Here is an 18,428-nt window from a genome sequence, read left to right as displayed (position 1 = left end):
TGATGAGACAACAGAACACTTCTTCCTGCCATGCCGCCCTTTTTGCATAATTTAGCTCTTTTGTTAACCAGAGAAAATGTTTTTTTTTTTAGGTTTAAGAGGAAAAAAATTTTCTCACTACAAATAATATTACAGCACACATTGCAGCATAGCAAATTGTACTTGTATTCTATTGTAGCAAACTGTAGGTGTTATTAGGTAACACATAAAAATTCTAGAAAGCGCTATTTTGGTGGCCAGTTGATAAAAACAACAATAAGAAAACATGATATCAACAAAAGCATTGATATCGCAGAAAATTCAAAATATACATTTCAAAGACGAATCACCCAGAAATAGTGTCTGAAAAAATAAATGCTCAGTACACCGCCGTTCTTCGGATACAAAAGAGAAACTAAGACCAGGAACTGCTTCATCGCTCGTGCCATGCGCTGATGCAGTTCCTGGTTTTTGTGAAGCGTACTACGCATTTTTTGCACAAAACGCTTGTGTTTTATTTTCAACTTTGCGGCCCTCGTAACACATTTTGCAGTTTCGTCTTTTCAGCATTTTCTGAGTATGGTCCAATGAGAAGCCCAATAAACTTGTCCAGTGCATCTGGAGCCGCCTCTTTCCAGGACCCATATCTCCCTCACCGTAGCTGGGCAACTCCAGAATATGCCTCCAAGTATATTTGTTAGCATTTTTCCGTATTGTATTTATCACCTCCGCAGTGAAGAAGAGCACAAAGAAATCCCGCGCCGTTGTAAACTATCTTGCGCTGCTCCGTAGTGCTGGGTCAATTCGTGTTCAGGGCGGCCTTCTTGGCGTGAACTGAATTTTTTTTTTCACATTCTGACCAAGCAAAGTCCGTACCCTGCAGGTAATAATCCCTGCAGCTCTCAGGGCGTGCACAAAGAGATAGGCAGATAAGCGCGCACGAGGAAGGGGACCACTCAAGGCTGCAAACGAAACTAGCCGGTGAACAGCTGCGGATGTCCGGGGCTGACTCAAAACATCGTCGCCGGGAGAGCTTGAATCTGGTTTGCTGTCATCTTTGAACTCGTATTTCGAGTCCTCATCATAAAAATGTCACAGTTTCGCCCTAAGGGCGAAGCAATGAATGCGATAGCAACACAGCAATGTCATACACGAAGTAAGGTGAGCGGCTTTGGTAGCAATATGAATTGTAGTAAACATGAGCTGATTAAGTAAGCAGGTGTACTGCGGCGTAAGTAGACCGACATGAAGAGAGACTCGATGACCACGAGAAGGCGCGTGTGAAACGGTGGTGTTGATGAGAAGCGCTTCCCGTGGGCAGCGCGAGCGAAGGGACACACCTGTAGCGCTGCACTGCCGATCCGGGCAGCATTGCATGTGTAGCGTGCGTTGGAAAAGGTGGCCCGACCATTACTAACTGAATGAACAAGCGTGGTGTGAGCGCGCACAAACAAACAAGAATAGATCACACTGAATGACTGCAGACGACTGTCAAAACGCTGGTAGCAAGCGCATACGCCGCAGCGGGCGAAGGTACGTGCGGTCTATCGCTTCAACGGAAACTGAGCAGCGAATGCACAGCGCATACAAATGTCAGAGCCGTGTGGAGATAAGAGACGGTGCGGGCGAGCGACGAGCGCGGTTGTTGGCAGAGTAGAAGTGCGCCCCCCCCCCCCCCCGCTCCCCCCCGCTCCGCTCTCTCCGGCGCTCGCTTCCCGCTTCCTTGCTTGCGCGTGGGAGATTGAGTGCGTTCGCTCTCCGTGATAGCGTGCGTCCCCGCACGCTTGCGCTCGGGCATACGGCGCGCGGCGAAGATTTTATCTATACGGAACCTCACGGCGACGGCGACGGCAGAAATCGAGTTGAAGTGTCCATATAATTGCTATCGCAATAAAATTCAAGCGCGGGTACCGCTTTTTTCTCGCGGTTCAGTCGCGTAGAACGCAACCGCCATCGCAGCTACTTTCGATAATGCGTAGTTGAGTGACTGTAAATGCTCCAAACGCTCCCCAAGGGGAGCAGTAACTCGAATGCGTATAGTAACACCGGCAGCGCCCCGCGCCGGGATTTTACCAGTAAAGCGAAACCGAAACTCTTGGAAATTGGCTCAATATGCTAGATGCACATGTTGGACATGCGGCGGACCTTCAGAAAGGCGTTTTGGTGGCATAAAACTACTTGGACTCCAAACCAAAGCTCACTATTGAACAGCTGGCATCATTTTAGGGTACTTATCACCATTCAGCACTGTCAGATGGCAAAGCCAATAGCACAATTTGATTCTTGAGTTGCTGGGAGTCTTTTCATCACAAAAATTTGATGTTAGTGAGGCGTAATCGCGAGCGGAGCGCTTTTTTCTCGAGGATGACAATCACGCCCCTTTTCACTACGACACACGCGCATTCACAACATCGCCAGAGCTGTGAAATTTAAACCGATTCTAAAAATGGAATGCCTGGACTAACCATGGATAGCATTAAGTGCATAGGAAATTAACATGTGGAAATCGGCGATTTAGAACATCAGTCACCGGTGATCTATCTGAACAGGCGTGGTAATGGAAGAGTTAGAAGGATAATTTCATGGCGCTGGATTAAATATACCGATTCCCGAAGTCCTATCTTTAGGAGCCTTTTTTCTGGGACATTATACAAATATAAAACAAAGAAAAAGTCACTGTCTCATACATACTACATTGCTAATGAAACTATTCAGTCAGAAACGTTTGTCAAATATCTAGGACTAACATCACAAGCAACTTAAAATGGGACAAGCATTTGAAGAACGTTTGTACAACAGCGTTCAATAAACTTTGCCTTTTGCGCAGGAAATTAAAAGACTCACCGTCAAGTGTTAAACTCGAGGCATACCGCACTTTGGTTCGACCAGTCCTTGAGTACGCTTCCGCAGTATGGGACCCATACTACGTTAAAGATAATGCACAAGTAGAACGAATTCAGCGCTCTGCGGCTAGATTAATTGTATGGTATGGTATGGTATGCCTTATCTGATGGCGCATACCCACTGCGGGGGATTGGCCAAGATTTGGGTGGGATTAGGCAATCTTTTTTAATACTAAAATCGGTCAAGCTAAATGGAGAAAATGAACAAAAATAAAATATTTAAGAATTCAAGAAAATCTATTTGAAGCATTTATAAATTCCTCCACGGCTGAGCAAATATCCCTGTGGCACTTTCCAAGAGAGGAGGCTCCTAAAGAAAGGATGTTTAGAATAGAAAAGCTTAAACCAAGCTGTGCAAATTTTGATTCTAGAATATTTTTCCTTAAAGAAGAAAAACGTCGGCAGAATATGAAAAAATGATGTATTGTTTCATCTTCTCCACAGAATGGGCACAGAGGGGAGGGCACCAGACCAGCCCTGTGACGATAGAAGTTTAATATTGGTACCCGACAACGTAATCGGGTAAAGATGACTTCAGTTTTTCTGGTGTGAAAGGAATTTTTGGGCCAAGGGAATAGGAGGTGTCGATATTCTGAGAAATTAGCTACAGCCGGGTTCAAGAAGTCTTGAATAATAGAATATCTCCTGAATCTAGTAGTCGTTAGGTAAGCTATTGTAGGAAGTAATCGTAATACAGGGCCACTGAGGGCCGCTCTCGCGAGACTGTCAGCCATTTCGTTCATGACTAATCCTTTATGTCCAGGCACCCAAAGCAATCTAATTAAATTTATGTGGGCAGGCACTAGAAAATGAAATGTACGTAAAAGGTTAGTGACACTATTTGCTGTGAGCGAGGAACATAAAGATAAAGAATCTGTTATTATTACTACCGCTGATCAATTAATTGTATCTGACTATCGGTCTTCTTCATCTGCTACTGACATGTTGCAGCGACTGAATCTGGAACCCCTCCGTGTCCGCCGAAGGATTGCGAGACTAAAAATGCTTTATTTGATCAATCAGAACAGAATCGGTCTGCCGCGCGAAACTTATCTTTCCCGCGCACAACAAATGTCTTCTAGAATTAATCACTTGAATGTTATCCGCCCGTACTTTGCGATAACGAAGATGTTTCGGAAGTCTTTTTTTCCGCTCACAATTGAAGAGTGGAATTGTCTTTCAGCGTCTGTTGTTGATTGTACAAATGTAAATTCCTTTGTGAAATCTTTGTCATTGCACTTGATGTAAACCTCTCCTGCTTGGGCAGCATTGCTGCCTGCAGTATTTTGAAATAAATAAATCATCATAGGGATGTTGGTGCAGCTGTTGGTGTTGTGAGGTATATAACTGAATCAGGACGATTGATTTCCTTGTTAAATTCTTAAATTTTATCTGACTTTATTCTTTTTAGCTATTCAAAATTTCGCAATAGTGCTTCTTGTTAGAGTCGTATAATAGTTTTCTTAATTAACCCGATTTTTGGCCCATCCCCCATAGTGGGTATGGGCCACTCTCGGCGGCAACCAAACAAATCAACAAACAAGCAAACCCGGACAAGACGCGCTCACTGTCTACATTGACTTGGCAACTAACTGGCATTCGTTCATCCATTGGTAGGGCACTCACTCAGTTGGTGATAAGAATGGTAATGAAAATTAGTCAAATCAAATCTTCTCTGTGTTATCTTCGTGCGAGGTGGCCCATCAAATGTGCAATGATGATGACGTAATAAAAATTATAATGCACACTGCGGGAAAAGGAAAACAGAAGGAATGAGGACCGCTCCGCGATGTTGTTAGCCAAGCTGTTTTTAAGGCATGCTTAACTGGCGCGTTGACATGTATGTAGGCCATGGAAAGCGCTGTGAAATGGACGTTTTCATCAAGGTTGAGGGGAGGTGACGGAGGAAGAAGAGGAAGGGACGTGCCCTTGTGGCTGAATCTTGTAAAATTATTATGGGTACTAGGACACTGCGGATTACATTTCAATGAAATGGCCGATTCATAGCGCAAGCATCCCTGAATGGACCGATAATATCGGTCCTTCTTGTGGCGGCACAAATAACAGCGATCAGATATCAGAAATTTTCAATTCGTAGAGATATCATTGAAACAATAACATCATGGACTGAATTTCAGCACCTAATATTTCCGTGGAAAATACAATTTTGTCCATCAATACAATCGGAAGTAATAATCACAAAATTACGCTGCCGTATCCCACCATTAAACCTATATTTACACAGGGCTGGTCTGGCGATATCGCCGCTAGTGTCAATTCTGTATAGAAGTGGAAACCGTAGAACACTATATTTAACATGTTGTCGGTATAAATTACAAAGAAAAAGACTTCTTGAAATTCCGCTTGCTAAATTAGGGGTAAATTTAATATCAGAAACAGTACTCACTTTCGGTGCCTCGGTAAAAGCCACAGGGACGTATTCAATGCCGTTTGTGGTTTCATTCAGTCAACAAAACGAATAAAATTTTAAGTCCCTACTTTTACAATTCTCTGAGAGATATTTCAGTTGTGAGGGGGTTTAATTGCAAAACAGTTTTTAATGCATGGCAATAGATTGTGCAGTTTAGGAAGATTAATCTGTCTGTTCTGATTACTAAATTGCACAGTAACTGTAGTTTCAGAAACCGTATTCAGGCGCCCAATTCTTGGCCAATCTCCCGGAGTGGGTACGAGTCATGTGTTAAGGACATCATCATCATCATCATACTTGCGGCTGGGCATCGCGCATCTGCCTTCAAATAACCGTTCCTGAAAGATGGGTGAGCATCTGCGCTACAAGCACACTTTGCAGTCTTGCACGATCTTGTGCGCCGGACAGCCCGAGGTGGAAATGATGATCTACGCGGCATTCTGTCGTGCGTGAAAAACGGTAACACGTTGTCGTATCACCAGCACAATTTCGTCCAAGAACACGTCTCCACTACTGCATAAGCTTTCTGATTAATAAATAACCGTCCGGTCCTTTAACTGTGAATGCTTGGATGGGGAGTCCGGGAAACAGGAAGCCGGGTCTTTCCGCTCGCAACCGGTTCAACTGTACCTTGCTGTGACACCGAAGGCCGATACCGTCGGGTAAAGCGTCAGGGAAATTGAACCGGCGTCACTCAATTTATGATACCGCTGACAACGCAGCCGACAAATTTGGATCATTGAATTGTTCAGTATGCTAGAATAATGTCGTTTCTTATGGAAGGAGTTATGAATGGTTACTGAACACACAAGATAGCGGCTATCGATCAACTTAGATGCGCTGTGTAGGTGTCCTCTTCCCGTGCGTACTGGTGGCGCATGCAAGCTGCAATGCGATATTCACAACACGGCCAAGTTCGGACTGCGCTGTGCCTAACTTAACCCAACACGTAACTGGAGCCTTTAGAGAGCTTTAGATTAGGTGGCCCCTACGCTTGCGTTCCTAATCTAAAACTCGCTTTTAACGAGCATAAACGTGCGGCCTGTGTATGCAGTGGATTAACTTGACATTTTTCACAGTTGCTAATCACAACCATCAGTCGTGATGTTGTTTTGTGACAGGTACTTTAAAAATAATAATAAAATATTAAGGCCCATACCTGTTGAGCCAGCATTCCTAAAAGCACGCGGATTTAATGTGATGACTAATCAACACGCATATTGAAAGTGACACAAGAGGCGTTCTGTGTTCAATCGTATGCTTCTTTCATCACACTTATTAAAATTGTGTTTGCAGTGAGCCAGACGTAAGTACGCAACTTTCATTCATGATATCGACTGTCGTATCGATAGTGGCGGCGTTGCTGTGTCTTCGTTACGGAGGAGTGCTACAGCAAACAGACACAAAGCATCTGGTTCAGATTTATGTCAACAAGCGTGGTACACACAGTTGGCACAAACCGTATCAACGGTATACAGGAAGTGGACAAAGCGTATTGTTCGGTTAGTTGGCTTATCACGGCTTGTCAAGGGGCTGTTCAAAGGAGGAAAGGGGATAGAATGCGTGAAGTATTTGAAATAGTTCTCATGTGAAACGAAGGGTCGTTTTCATTTAAACAGTGAGACGCCCGCAGTCTGTCGCTTCACTTGACTGATTTCATCTTCTCAGTAAATTTGTTAGTCATTGCTATCGTGCTTTTCCTAATCGTTCTAATAATCTCCATGGGTGCATGTAAGTTCTAAGTTCCCAGATGCTCGACTTTTGGTGAAAAAGGTGAAGGCAGCTACGTCAGCGTGATGTCACCGCAATGACGGCATCATTAATGCTTCGATCACTGCTTACAGCACAAAAAATGGCACGGCGTGCCTATTCTTCGGCCTCACTGGCGCAGTGATCACCCTCGTCTCTTTCGCCTTTCTGGACGTCATAAAGACCGGTGAGTGCGCTCGCGGCAGTTCCGCTCCGTGCTGGAACTTTCAGGACTCGTTAATTAAAGCTATCCGACAACGCTGCATCACGAACTTTTTAACAGGGGAGATGTTTAATCCGGCAGTAATGTGTGCCGCCTGCCACTACGTTGCCTAGCAACCACCTCGCGTAGCGTCGCGCGCTATGCTCGGGAGAGAGAAAGAGAAAATGAGTGCGAGAGAGAGAGTGCGCGCGTCGCGCGCTTTATTCTTGGGAAAGAGAAACAGAAACTGAGAGCGAGAGAGAGAGAAACAAATTGTAGCAGCACCAACGAGGCAACGCGCAGAGGTGCTGCCGACGCCATCAGCGCTTCTCCGTTTCCCCGCATTAGCGCCGAACGCTCGCGGTGTCCGTGACTGCTTTTTAACACGAAAGTGTTTTATGCCGGGGTCCACCAAGACTTCACTGACGTATTTCCGTCACGGAAATACGTCAGCTTACAATGTACACGAACATAATACAAAGAAAGAAACCAGAAGAAAAAGTTCCACAAACATGCAAAATTTGGAAATCGAACCCACGACCTCTCGGTCCGCGACGATAGATCGCCGACCGTTTAACCCATTGCGCCACAAACGCATTTGCAGAGAGCTACACAGACGCGCCTTATATATCTAACACTCCTCCGTGTACCCGCGCTCTTGCTCGGGGCGGTGCCGCCGCCTACGAGCAGAAAAGAGAAGTACTGCATTATGACACTAACGCGCACCGACAGTGACCGCTTCGGTGGTCTCAGCACTACGACGCCTCGATGCCAGCATTCGAAGGGACGCTGGCATCAAGAAGCACTACCAACGCCACCTAGGTGGCGTTCACCGTACTCAGCACAGCGGAGCGTGGCCTCCGCAATTAGCTCTGAAAATGTTTCTGAAGTTGATCGCGGAGGCTGCAATTACGACGCGCTGTACGCGCTGATTTGACTCGGTGACGATTCAGTTACGTGCTTTGTCTTGCGCGTTGTATTAGTGTGTCAGTTACGTGCTTCGTCTTTCGCGTTGTGCTAGCGTGTGCAGCGTAGTGCAGCTTCCATATGCACGACGGTTGCTCATGGTCATCGACGTTGGTAGTCGTGATGGAGGAGACGTGCCACCAGGCGTCAGCGTGGGTGCATCAACGCCTAAGGGCGCATTAGCCACAAAACACCAATAGACATTATATATCAATGTGCAATAAACATTACACTACTTCTGTGAAGACACGTTTCACTTTCGTGTTCTATACCGATTCCTATATAAGAGGGATCAACCACATTTTTTGTGTCCCCAAACACTAAAAAAAATTAAACATAAAATGGGGAAGCCCGCACCACCAGAGGTGGCGGTTCGGCCAAGCTCCCACCAGTTGAGCGCTACTGCGCATGCGCCGTGACGTCATCCCGGCGTGTCGTCTGCTGCGCGCCGCCCGTACACTGTGCATAGCCACTTCCCCTACGTGTGCTCGGACTGCAAGTGCTTCGCGAGGTGCTCTCTCCGATGCCACGGATAACGAGGAAATGCTTATGGCGAGTCATCCAGATGGCTGCGACGTGACGTGTACAATCACGCACGCACTAGGCACACCTTTAATAAACGACAGCAGTGGAGGAGCCGCCATGGAGCCGCCATGGAGCCGCCATGGAGCCGCCATGGCGTCGGCAATAAATTTTAAAAAAAGCCGCCATGGCGTCGGGGAAGCATGCTCGTCTCGCAATGCCGAGGCCCAGGTTCGATTCCCACCTAGACCGAAATTTTCTATTCAAAGCCATTAACTTACTTTGTTTATAGGAACCTCCCTGAGAAATTTGACGTCAATCCGAGCAATTTTTACGGTTTTTTTTTTTTACGCTTTGCGCCGTCGGCCATTTTTGGAACCATCTTTCAGTCACACCAACGCCGACGAAGTTTCGCATTAAAATATTGCAGTCTAGTAAACAACGCTGTTTATCATAATATATGGCGGGGTCATACAAGGATTTCGGCAAGCAAAAGGCAATCTAAGTTGCCATGCAGAGTACAGCGAGAGTAGAATAGCGAAGCAAGAAACCTAGTACAAGAAGCAACATAATAAAAAGACACCGTAGTTATGAACCTTGAATATCGAATACGGCTATGATTCGAGAATGACATCTTTTCTGTTCAAGCAGTGACGGCTGCGCATATGGCATATAAAATTCTTTTCGGAGTTTTACATACTACACCTCTGCTTCAAAATAGCGCTGAATCGTTTACATTTGTCCGGCGGAAAGAGAAACGCGGGCAAAGACGTCCACGGCTCTTTCGTGGCTCCTGCGTCCACATATGTGAACAAACCATAGAGAAAATAAGGAGTAAACGAGGACTTCATTGTGCACTGGGCCTTGGGGGGCTGTGAGCGTTTATTAGCGTGACCTTTTAAGGATGCTACGCATGATCTCGGGGATGTTTTTTTCCCAGCGACAAAAAAGGCAGGGTTATTAAAACCAGCTCACGTCAACACATGTATACTTTGCAATATGTGCTGTCGCACAGTTATGTTTTTGTTGACCGCGGTGTCTGTTTCTTTTCCCAGGTAGAGGTTCCGGTGCAATAGGTGGTAAGCTGAAGTTTCCGATAGGCAAGAACCCAGGTAAATATTTGACGTATCCTCTGTAAGTGGACACCAGCCGTAAATGCGGTCCTAATGAGCTTTGTATATTTCACCAAATTTACACTGCCGAGCGATCCGTAAAGCATGTTGAGGTGAACAGATCTGTAAGTGCACCGGCTTCTTCTTCTTTCTTCTTTTCTGGGGTTTTACGTGCCAAAACCAGTTCTGATTATTAGGCACGCCGTAGTGGAGGGCTCCGGATTAATTTTGACCACCTCGGATTCTTTAACGTGCACTACAACGCAAGCACACGGGCGTTTTTGCATGTCGCATCCATCGAAATGCGGCCGCCGCGGCCGAAGTGTACCGGCACAGAGACAAAACCGGCACTTCGACAAAAGGTTACAGGAAAGCAGTGCAGGACAGCGCTTCACTCACAACTGAATTTTTTTTATTGCACATAATCTATATCTTGCGATAAAGTATATGTAACACAGTCCGGAAGATGCGTCAACGATCGCCTCAGAGAACATCACGCTTTGTTAAAACTATGGGTGTGAGATTATTCGAAACCTGTCGCGGTGGCTCAGTCAGCTAAGGCGTTGTGCTGCTGAGCACGAGATCGCGGGATCGAATCCCGGCCGCGGAGGCCGCATTTCGATGGAGGCGAAATGCAAAAACGCCCGTGTTGCTTGCGTTGTAGTGCACGTTAAAGAACCCCAGGTGGTCAAAATTAATCCGGAGCCCTCCACTACGGTGTGCCTCATAATCATAACTGGTTTTGGCACGTAAAACCCCAGAAAGAAGAAGAAGCCACTATTCGAAACATTCGAATAATTAATCGAATAGTCACTATTCGTAAATGTGAATATTTTGCGAATACTTTGCGAATATTTCAAAACGTCAACGGCGTCCAAATAAACATAAAATTGGAGCAAAATTATGATAAATTTTCACCCCTGCAAGCATAGTATAGACATAAAACATGGACACTTGCGTAGTGGAGCAGGCTACGTCGCTTAGGTAGCCATACTGTAAAGGATATATACAGCGATTATTCGCACTCTCTAAAGAGCTCGGTGCATGTGAAGAAACTACTCGTTTGCTCTTAATGCTCCATTTGTGTTTCTAATAAACAACGCTTTATAACGTACTATGTAATGAAATAAACTTGCTAACTTTAAGAATTATACTGGTATGTAAACATCGTTTTATATTAATTGTGATAACGGCTGTTCAATATTCGAAAACTATTCGAAAAGTATACGATATTCGATTCAGTTCGCTTCTGGCACTATTCGATGCTTATTCAGTTTGGTCTCGGAAATCACCATTCGCACACCCCTATACTCTGTTTCAGTAGTTCCGTGCAGCGAAGCCAAGGCTACGTGACCATCGAGCGCAGATTCCTGCGAAGCGAGATGTATTGCCAGTGTTCAGAACCCGTTGCTTGTCTTGATGGCCTTAACAAGTGGTCTAGTCGGAATATGTTTATTTGAAGGCTTCTCTGCGCGTTAGAGCTGTGATCGTTTAGGTGATTTTGCTTCGTTTTAGAGCGAAAGCTCTACTACGCCGTGTCTCGCAAGGTCATTCATCGCGCCGCAATGACGCTGAGCCGTCGGAGCGCGAGCAGCGAGACGCCGAGCGCATGTGTGGCAGGCACGTGGTGGCAGGTATGCGCACTACGATTCTGCACGCAAAGCGAGAACGCTGCATCCGTAACATAAAATTATTCAGGGCTAATAATTTCACTTGGACGCGAATGAGTCGCCAAATATGACTAACTTAGCGTTGCACCGCGTCGAGAGAGATTGGTAAGGGGAACAGTCTTCGGAGATGCTCCCGCCGCTTCCGCGCTGCAGCGCTCGCCGCTAGCAGACGACAGGGCGCAGGATTACACATTTAAGATCTATCCTGATTGGTCGAAAAGCTCTGTACCTTCCATAGTGCTGCACGGAACTACTGAAACAGAGTATAGTTAAAACTTTCATGATCTTCACATCTTGCCGACCATTGTAAACGCTGTGGTTGATATGCGGTTTCCAAAGAAACATTATTTTCCGGCATAGAGATAAACAAACTCGTGAGCGCATATAACCATATACCAAAGGAGGAAAGCGTGAGTGAGTCAAGCCACACTCATTTTGCGCGATGAGGAATTCGCCTACGTTAATAATTGGCATTTCACTGCATTTTTGTTTGTATTGTAGGTCACATTCTGTTACGGATGGTTCTGTTGATTTAACCTGTATCTCTGCTCTGCTGCGCGTGCGCATGAAATCTTGTAACTAACTATATAGTATTTGTGTTAAATAAATGTGTTCAATGTGTTCAATAAATGTTCAATGCGTTCAATGACTGAAGCGCTGTCCCGTCTGTTTTTCTGTAACATTTTGTCTGTGTGCATGCAGGTGCGCTTCGAGATCTGTTCAACTTGAACTCTAAGTTAAACTAGCCCCACTAGCCACCGAGGTGCATATCATAATGTAATTACGCAAGCGCGGTATGACAACAGCTCGCAAATGTCACGGTTGTACACTGACCATCGGCGCTACACCGTAAAACTATACCAATCTGTTTCTGTTTCATTTCTGCCACTAGCCCTCCGCGATTGGTTAAAATATTTCGGGCCACTCCCACTTCGCTTGTCTGTCACGCCGCGTCAGGAAAACTGTAAAAACTGACGTGGGGTTTTTTTAAATCTGATCTGATGTGGGCTGTACGCACTGATTGTGCGTTATTAGGCCGAACAAATGAAAAATATTTTTAACAGCGGAGCTGTTTAAGGCAGCTGTAAGTTGTTCCGCGATCCGCAAAATCTCGCCGAGCTATGACGTCACTGCGTTGCCTAGCAACCCCATACCAGCTGTGCGATAGCTTTGCAAGGCTCCGTGCCTATATAGACACTGCTTAACAGCGGAGCTGTTTAAGCCGGCTGTAATTTGTGCCGCGAGCCGCAAAACCTCGCCGAGCTATGACGTCACTGCGTTGCCTAGCAACCTCATACCAGCTGTGCGATAGCGTCGCAAGACTCCGCGCCTAGACACTGCGCGCAGTGCGTCTGCTCCGCTTGCCATAAGCGTTCCGTGTAGCAGGTGTGAAGGCGGGGTTGCTAGTGTGCGGGGTTGCTAGCAGCCATGGGGAGACCGAGGAAGAACCACACTCCCGAGGAAGAGGCCGCTTTGCAGGAATCACGCCGCTTGGCGAAACGAGAATATAATAGCCGGCGTCTAGCTGATCCTGCACAGAGAGCCGATGAAGCCTTAGCCAAGTGACGGCGCAGAGTCGAAGATTCCGGATACGCCGATCGACAAAAGGTAACGAAGAGGGATTTATTTATTGATCGTATTCGGAACATGCGCGAAAACCCAGACTACAGAGAAGGCGAGGCATCACGACGCCGAGGTCGTAAGCCTATGCGAGAAGCGTACGGCCGTTTCGAGCGGGAATTCCTCCACATTTCGACATTCGTGCCGCGTCTGTGACCGGCTTTGGTTTTACGTGAACCTCTCGACATTGAACTCTGTGCGTGACTTGGAGAAGCACAGGCTTGAAACGCGCGAAGCGTTTCCCGAAGCTACCGACCACGAGGAAATGCGTGTGTGTAGGACTTGCCGCGAGACTCTGCTCACAGTTCAGCACGACGAACGGGTTCGTGTACCCCAACATGCCTGCATCACTTCCTCGACTGAACGACTCGACTGCCGCCGCGACGGTGGCAGTACTCTCCTTGACTCGGTGGTGAATACATGTAGCCTTGACATGGGACGACCAAAGAAGATCCGGACACCCGAAGCAGAAGCCGCTTATCTTGAAGCGCGTCGCGCGGCCGAGCGAGAATCTCCGCGTCAGCGGCGCGCTGATTCGGAATACCCGTGCCTAGCAGCACTTATCATTTCCAGCAAAACAGCCAAACCTAGTAAAACCTGAAAGAAGCTAGGTGGTACGACAGTGGTAAGCTCCCAGTCATGATTTGGCAATGCCTGCCGTATGCACTCGAACCCAATTTTATTCTTCTGTAAACTTCCTTCTCATGATCAGGGTCCCCTGTGGGTAATTGACCTAGATAAACGTACTCCTTTACAGCCTCTAGAGGCTGACTGGCGATCCTGAATTCTTGTTTTCTTGCCGGACTATTGAACATTATCCTTGTCTTCTGCATATTCATTTTCAACCCCACTCTCACATTTTCTCGGTTAAGGTCCTCAATCATTTGTTGCAATTCGTCTCCATTGTTGCTGAATAAGACAATGTCATCTGCAAAGCGAAGGTTGCTGAGATATTCGCCGTTGATCCTCACTCCTAAGCCTTCCCAGTCTAAGAGTTTGAACACTTCTTCTAAGCATGCAGTGAATAGCATTGGAAAGACAATATGGACAGGACGTTTCACGTCCAAAACACTCTTTTTCTGTACCGTAGATATGTATTAAAGCGTAGGTGAAGGGGTCAATGAACTATGGTGAATAAAAAGAAAATTCAAATTGACCGACATCAAACTAATGAAGTTTTCCTTTGTCAGTTCGGGCAGACACCACTATTCAACTTGTGACAGCAGCCCGGATAAAGCCGACCAAGATGTCAGTTCTCGCGCTGACGACCGCCAAACGCGCCAACCAGAAGCCCCGCAAACGTCACGAGAAGCGCGGCAATCATACAACCCCTAACGTGCGCCGTGGAAAAGCCAGCACCACCAAGAAAGGACGCGGTGCTCGTTCGGCCTCGAAATTGCCGCACGTCCTCACGCCAAGGACAAGAAAGGCTGCCACTGCGAAATTAGGTGGAGGCCGAGGTGAGAAGGATGTGGTCATAAGATATTCCTAGAAAATGTACTAGGGTGACGTCTGGCGTGTGTCTACGGAAGCTGGAAGAATGACAGTTCGGTACATGGACTTGCCGAAACTTCGTCATTCTGGCTTCTCAAACGTTCTTGTGATTGCAAACTGATCACTTTCAGCAAAATATTGCTTTATACGTGCAATGATTGACAATGATTACCCTTGTGCACAGAGACTATAGAGGGTGTCCCAGCTGACTTTAGCCCAGCTGTCCAACTTTTAAAAAGTTAAGAGAAAAAAAAAAAAAAACACGGTGCAAGATACAATTATAAGACCTGCGGTGTTCAGTCATCGGACCTCTGAAGACTGAGCACCATAGGTCTTAATATCGTGTCTCGCACCGTGTTGTTTCAATATCTTTTTGGTGGAATTAAGAGCTTCGCTAAAGTTAACTGAGACACCCCCTTGCAACGTTTAGAAAATTTGAGTGCTCGGAAATTGAAAAAAAAAAAAAAACTTAAAGCGTCACAAGAACGTTTGAAGCCCCAAGCCCGAAGATTAGACAAATCTACGTAGTAACCATTATTCCCACGGTCGTTCAAAAAAAAAAAAGCAAATAAAAAAAGCGGTAGAGTCTACTAAGAGAAATAAAGTTTATACTACTATTTATGGTAATTTTTGTAGGACACTCTTGCTATGTGGTTGCTATACTTCTGCACACGGACCAATGTCTAAGATGGACCCGATATAACGCGGCTGTCTGTACTCGCCCCGATCTCGATTCGGACTCTCCTCTGACCTCGGATACTGAATCCTCTATTTGAGGAGGATCGCCCTCGCATGTCACAAATGTCGACCGGTCTATTCAGTCCTGCTCCATTCCACCCTGTTGCGTCCCATGAGCGTCTCTCTCCACCTGTCACGCATTGCACGCATTCCATGAATCACAGGTGCGTGAAAGGCCGGCAGGCAGATGCATATATGCATAGTTGCATCAATTTAACGTTAGCGATAATTGCTTATTACAGCGAAGATGCTAATGCCACTAGCAGCGCTAAAAAACGTTATGAGGTTTCTGTAAAAACTAATTGACTCACCAACTTTCTATTTGCGGTAAATTTGGGGATTGTTAGGGGCAATGTACACGCAAATTTCAAAGTGTGCGAGTCAATTAGGGGTTAGATAAAATTGCTAAATCCTTGTTCCCGGTTCGTTTAGAGGCGTTGCACGAAACGCTTACAAAGTTTCCCCGCACTCCTGGGAAGACTAGAAGCGGCAGAAATGTCATATTTACAGGAAATAAGCGCCATTTTATTAGAGATGTGTACCGAAAGATTCAAGTGTGTGCTTTAAGTATGTGCTCTGAAAATAATTACGGAATACTCGTCTTTTCCCAATTTTTATGTTATACCAGTCGTGCCGTTTCTTTTTCCCGGTCTACTCGGTGAACGATGTGAAACACGTTATTTATATTTCGCTGGAGTAACATATATCTTGTGATTGACTAACCATAAATGTTTAGTTTGTGTAGGTTTATTACAGCCGTTACAGAGAGTTACTTATTCGAACATTCCAGTGTGTCTTCTGCCGTTATCCGCTATGTTTCTCACGCTCCCGAAATAGCGGTACAATACACCAACTTCGAATTTCGTGAAAATAGGCTGGGTGTTATGTGTAATTTGTGGTGAAACTTTCACGTTGCTGGCTTAACTAGAAGCGCTGCAAATAATTACCGAACCCTCGCGTTCTTTCTCTATTTCCATGCGTTACATGAGGTCCTTGGTAGTTGGTTTCTCCGTGGGGCTGGGTGAACAAAACAAGACACATTGTTTATGTATGGCGAAATTAAGAGGGACGTTATAGCTAATGGGTAGGCAAAGTTCGAAGCGTGTGGGCTAATTGTGCTCTTTGCAATAAATTACGTGTGCAAGTGTTCCGGTGCTTAATAGCTGCGTTTTACGAGCGGCGTAAAAGTTATCCCGCTGCCGTGGCATAACTACAAATGCCACCGAAATGAAATCTAGCGAACTTGGGGAAAGGCTATAGCAAAGATGTGTGCTAACTGAAATTTACGGGGACGGAAATGCAGCCGTTGTAAAACATTCCTTTATAAAGTGCTTCAAAGCGTTATATATAGCTCTCTTACGTTGTGTTTTCCAGTGTTCGGAGGAAACCCTTCGTTACACAAGGTTTATATTTTGCGGAAATAATGGGGAACGTTGCAGGAGGCAAAATTCAACGTGTGCGGCTTAGCTGTCGATATTTTGGGGGCTAAGAAAGGAAAGAAGAAACGAACAGAAAGATCGGGAACTCGCAATAACGTTATTTCGTGGGAACGCGCGCATTTCTTTCTTTAGCTCTGCCCCACAAACATCGACAGTTATGAGACGGTTTTTCGAGCGGCGCAACATTTAGTAGACTGCCCTAGCATAACTGCAAATACCACCGAGGTCACATTTAGCAAACATAGCGGAAGGCTGTAGCAAACTTGTGTGCGAACGTAAATGCATTTGGATAAAATGCAGCCCTTGTAAAACATTTCTTTCTGAAGATATTGAAAGCTTTATTTGGACATTTTACGCCATTTTCTAGAGTCCCGAAAGAGCTGTACATTACACAAAGTTAATATTTCGCGAATATATGCGGCAGTTTATGGGTGTTGTATATATATATGCTGAACTCAATGTGTTTAATGCTTGTGCAATAAAAGATGTATTTAAGGGCTCCACAGCGTTAAATGATTAGATTATACGAGCGGCGCAAAATATAGCACACAGCTCTGGCATAACTGCAAATGACATCAACATCAAACTTAGCAGAATATTCACCGACGATTACGATACTACCTAATGCAAAATTTGAGTGCAGCTGTATGCGAGCTTTCATTTCGCGGTATATTGGCTGGCACGGACAATCTGTCCCGTACGGCACTTTGACAACGGAGCGAAGTGTGGCGCTTCTGCCTCGCTAATCAATAGGGATCGCGAGAGACGTGGGTGACGCGTGGGCGCGATTCAGAGCAGCCGCCGCAGACAGACCTCCCGCACGTTACTCTGGCACCATTTCATAGCCATATATCGCCGCACTACGCTTTGCTTCTCATGCTTTCGCCATATATGCCCTTCCTCCTCCGCCTCATGGTTCCGCTGCACCTCTTCGCTTTTATTGTGATAGCAATTATATGGACACTTCAACCGGATTTCTGCCGTCGGCGTCGCCGTCGCCGTCGCCGTGAGGTTCCGTATAGATAAAATCTTCGCCGCGCGCCTTATGCCCCAGCGGAAGCGTGCGGGGACGCGAGCTATCACGGAGAGCGAACGCACTCAATCTCCCACGCGCAAGCAAGGAAGCGGAAAGCCAGCGCCGGAGGGAGCAGGGGGTGGGGGGGCACTTCTCTGCCAACAACCGCGCTCGTCGCTCGTCCGCACAGTCTCTTATCTCTCCCACGCGCAAGCAAGGAAGCAGGAAGCCAGCGCCGGAGAGAGCAAGGGGGGGGGGGGGGGGGGGGGCGCACTTCTCTGCCAACAACCGCGCTCGTCGCTCGCTCGCACCGTCTCTTATCTCCACACGGCTCTGACCTTTAAGTGCATTCGCCGCTCAGCTTCCGTTGAAGCGATAGACCGCACGTACCTTCGCCCGCTGCGGCGTATGCTTGCTGCCAGCGTTTTGACAGTCGTTGTCTGCTGTCATTCAGTGTGATCTCTTCGTGTTTGTGCGCGCTCACACCACGCTTGTTCATTCAGTTCGTAATAGTCGGGCCACATTTTCCAACGCACGCTACACACGCAATGCTGCCCGGATCGGCAGTGCAGCGCTACAGGTGTGTCC

This window comes from Dermacentor silvarum, chromosome 6 (genome assembly GCF_013339745.2).
Source record: "Dermacentor silvarum isolate Dsil-2018 chromosome 6, BIME_Dsil_1.4, whole genome shotgun sequence".
NCBI classification, from domain to species: Eukaryota; Metazoa; Arthropoda; class Arachnida; order Ixodida; family Ixodidae; genus Dermacentor; species Dermacentor silvarum.
This window is presented reverse-complemented; position numbering follows the sequence as displayed.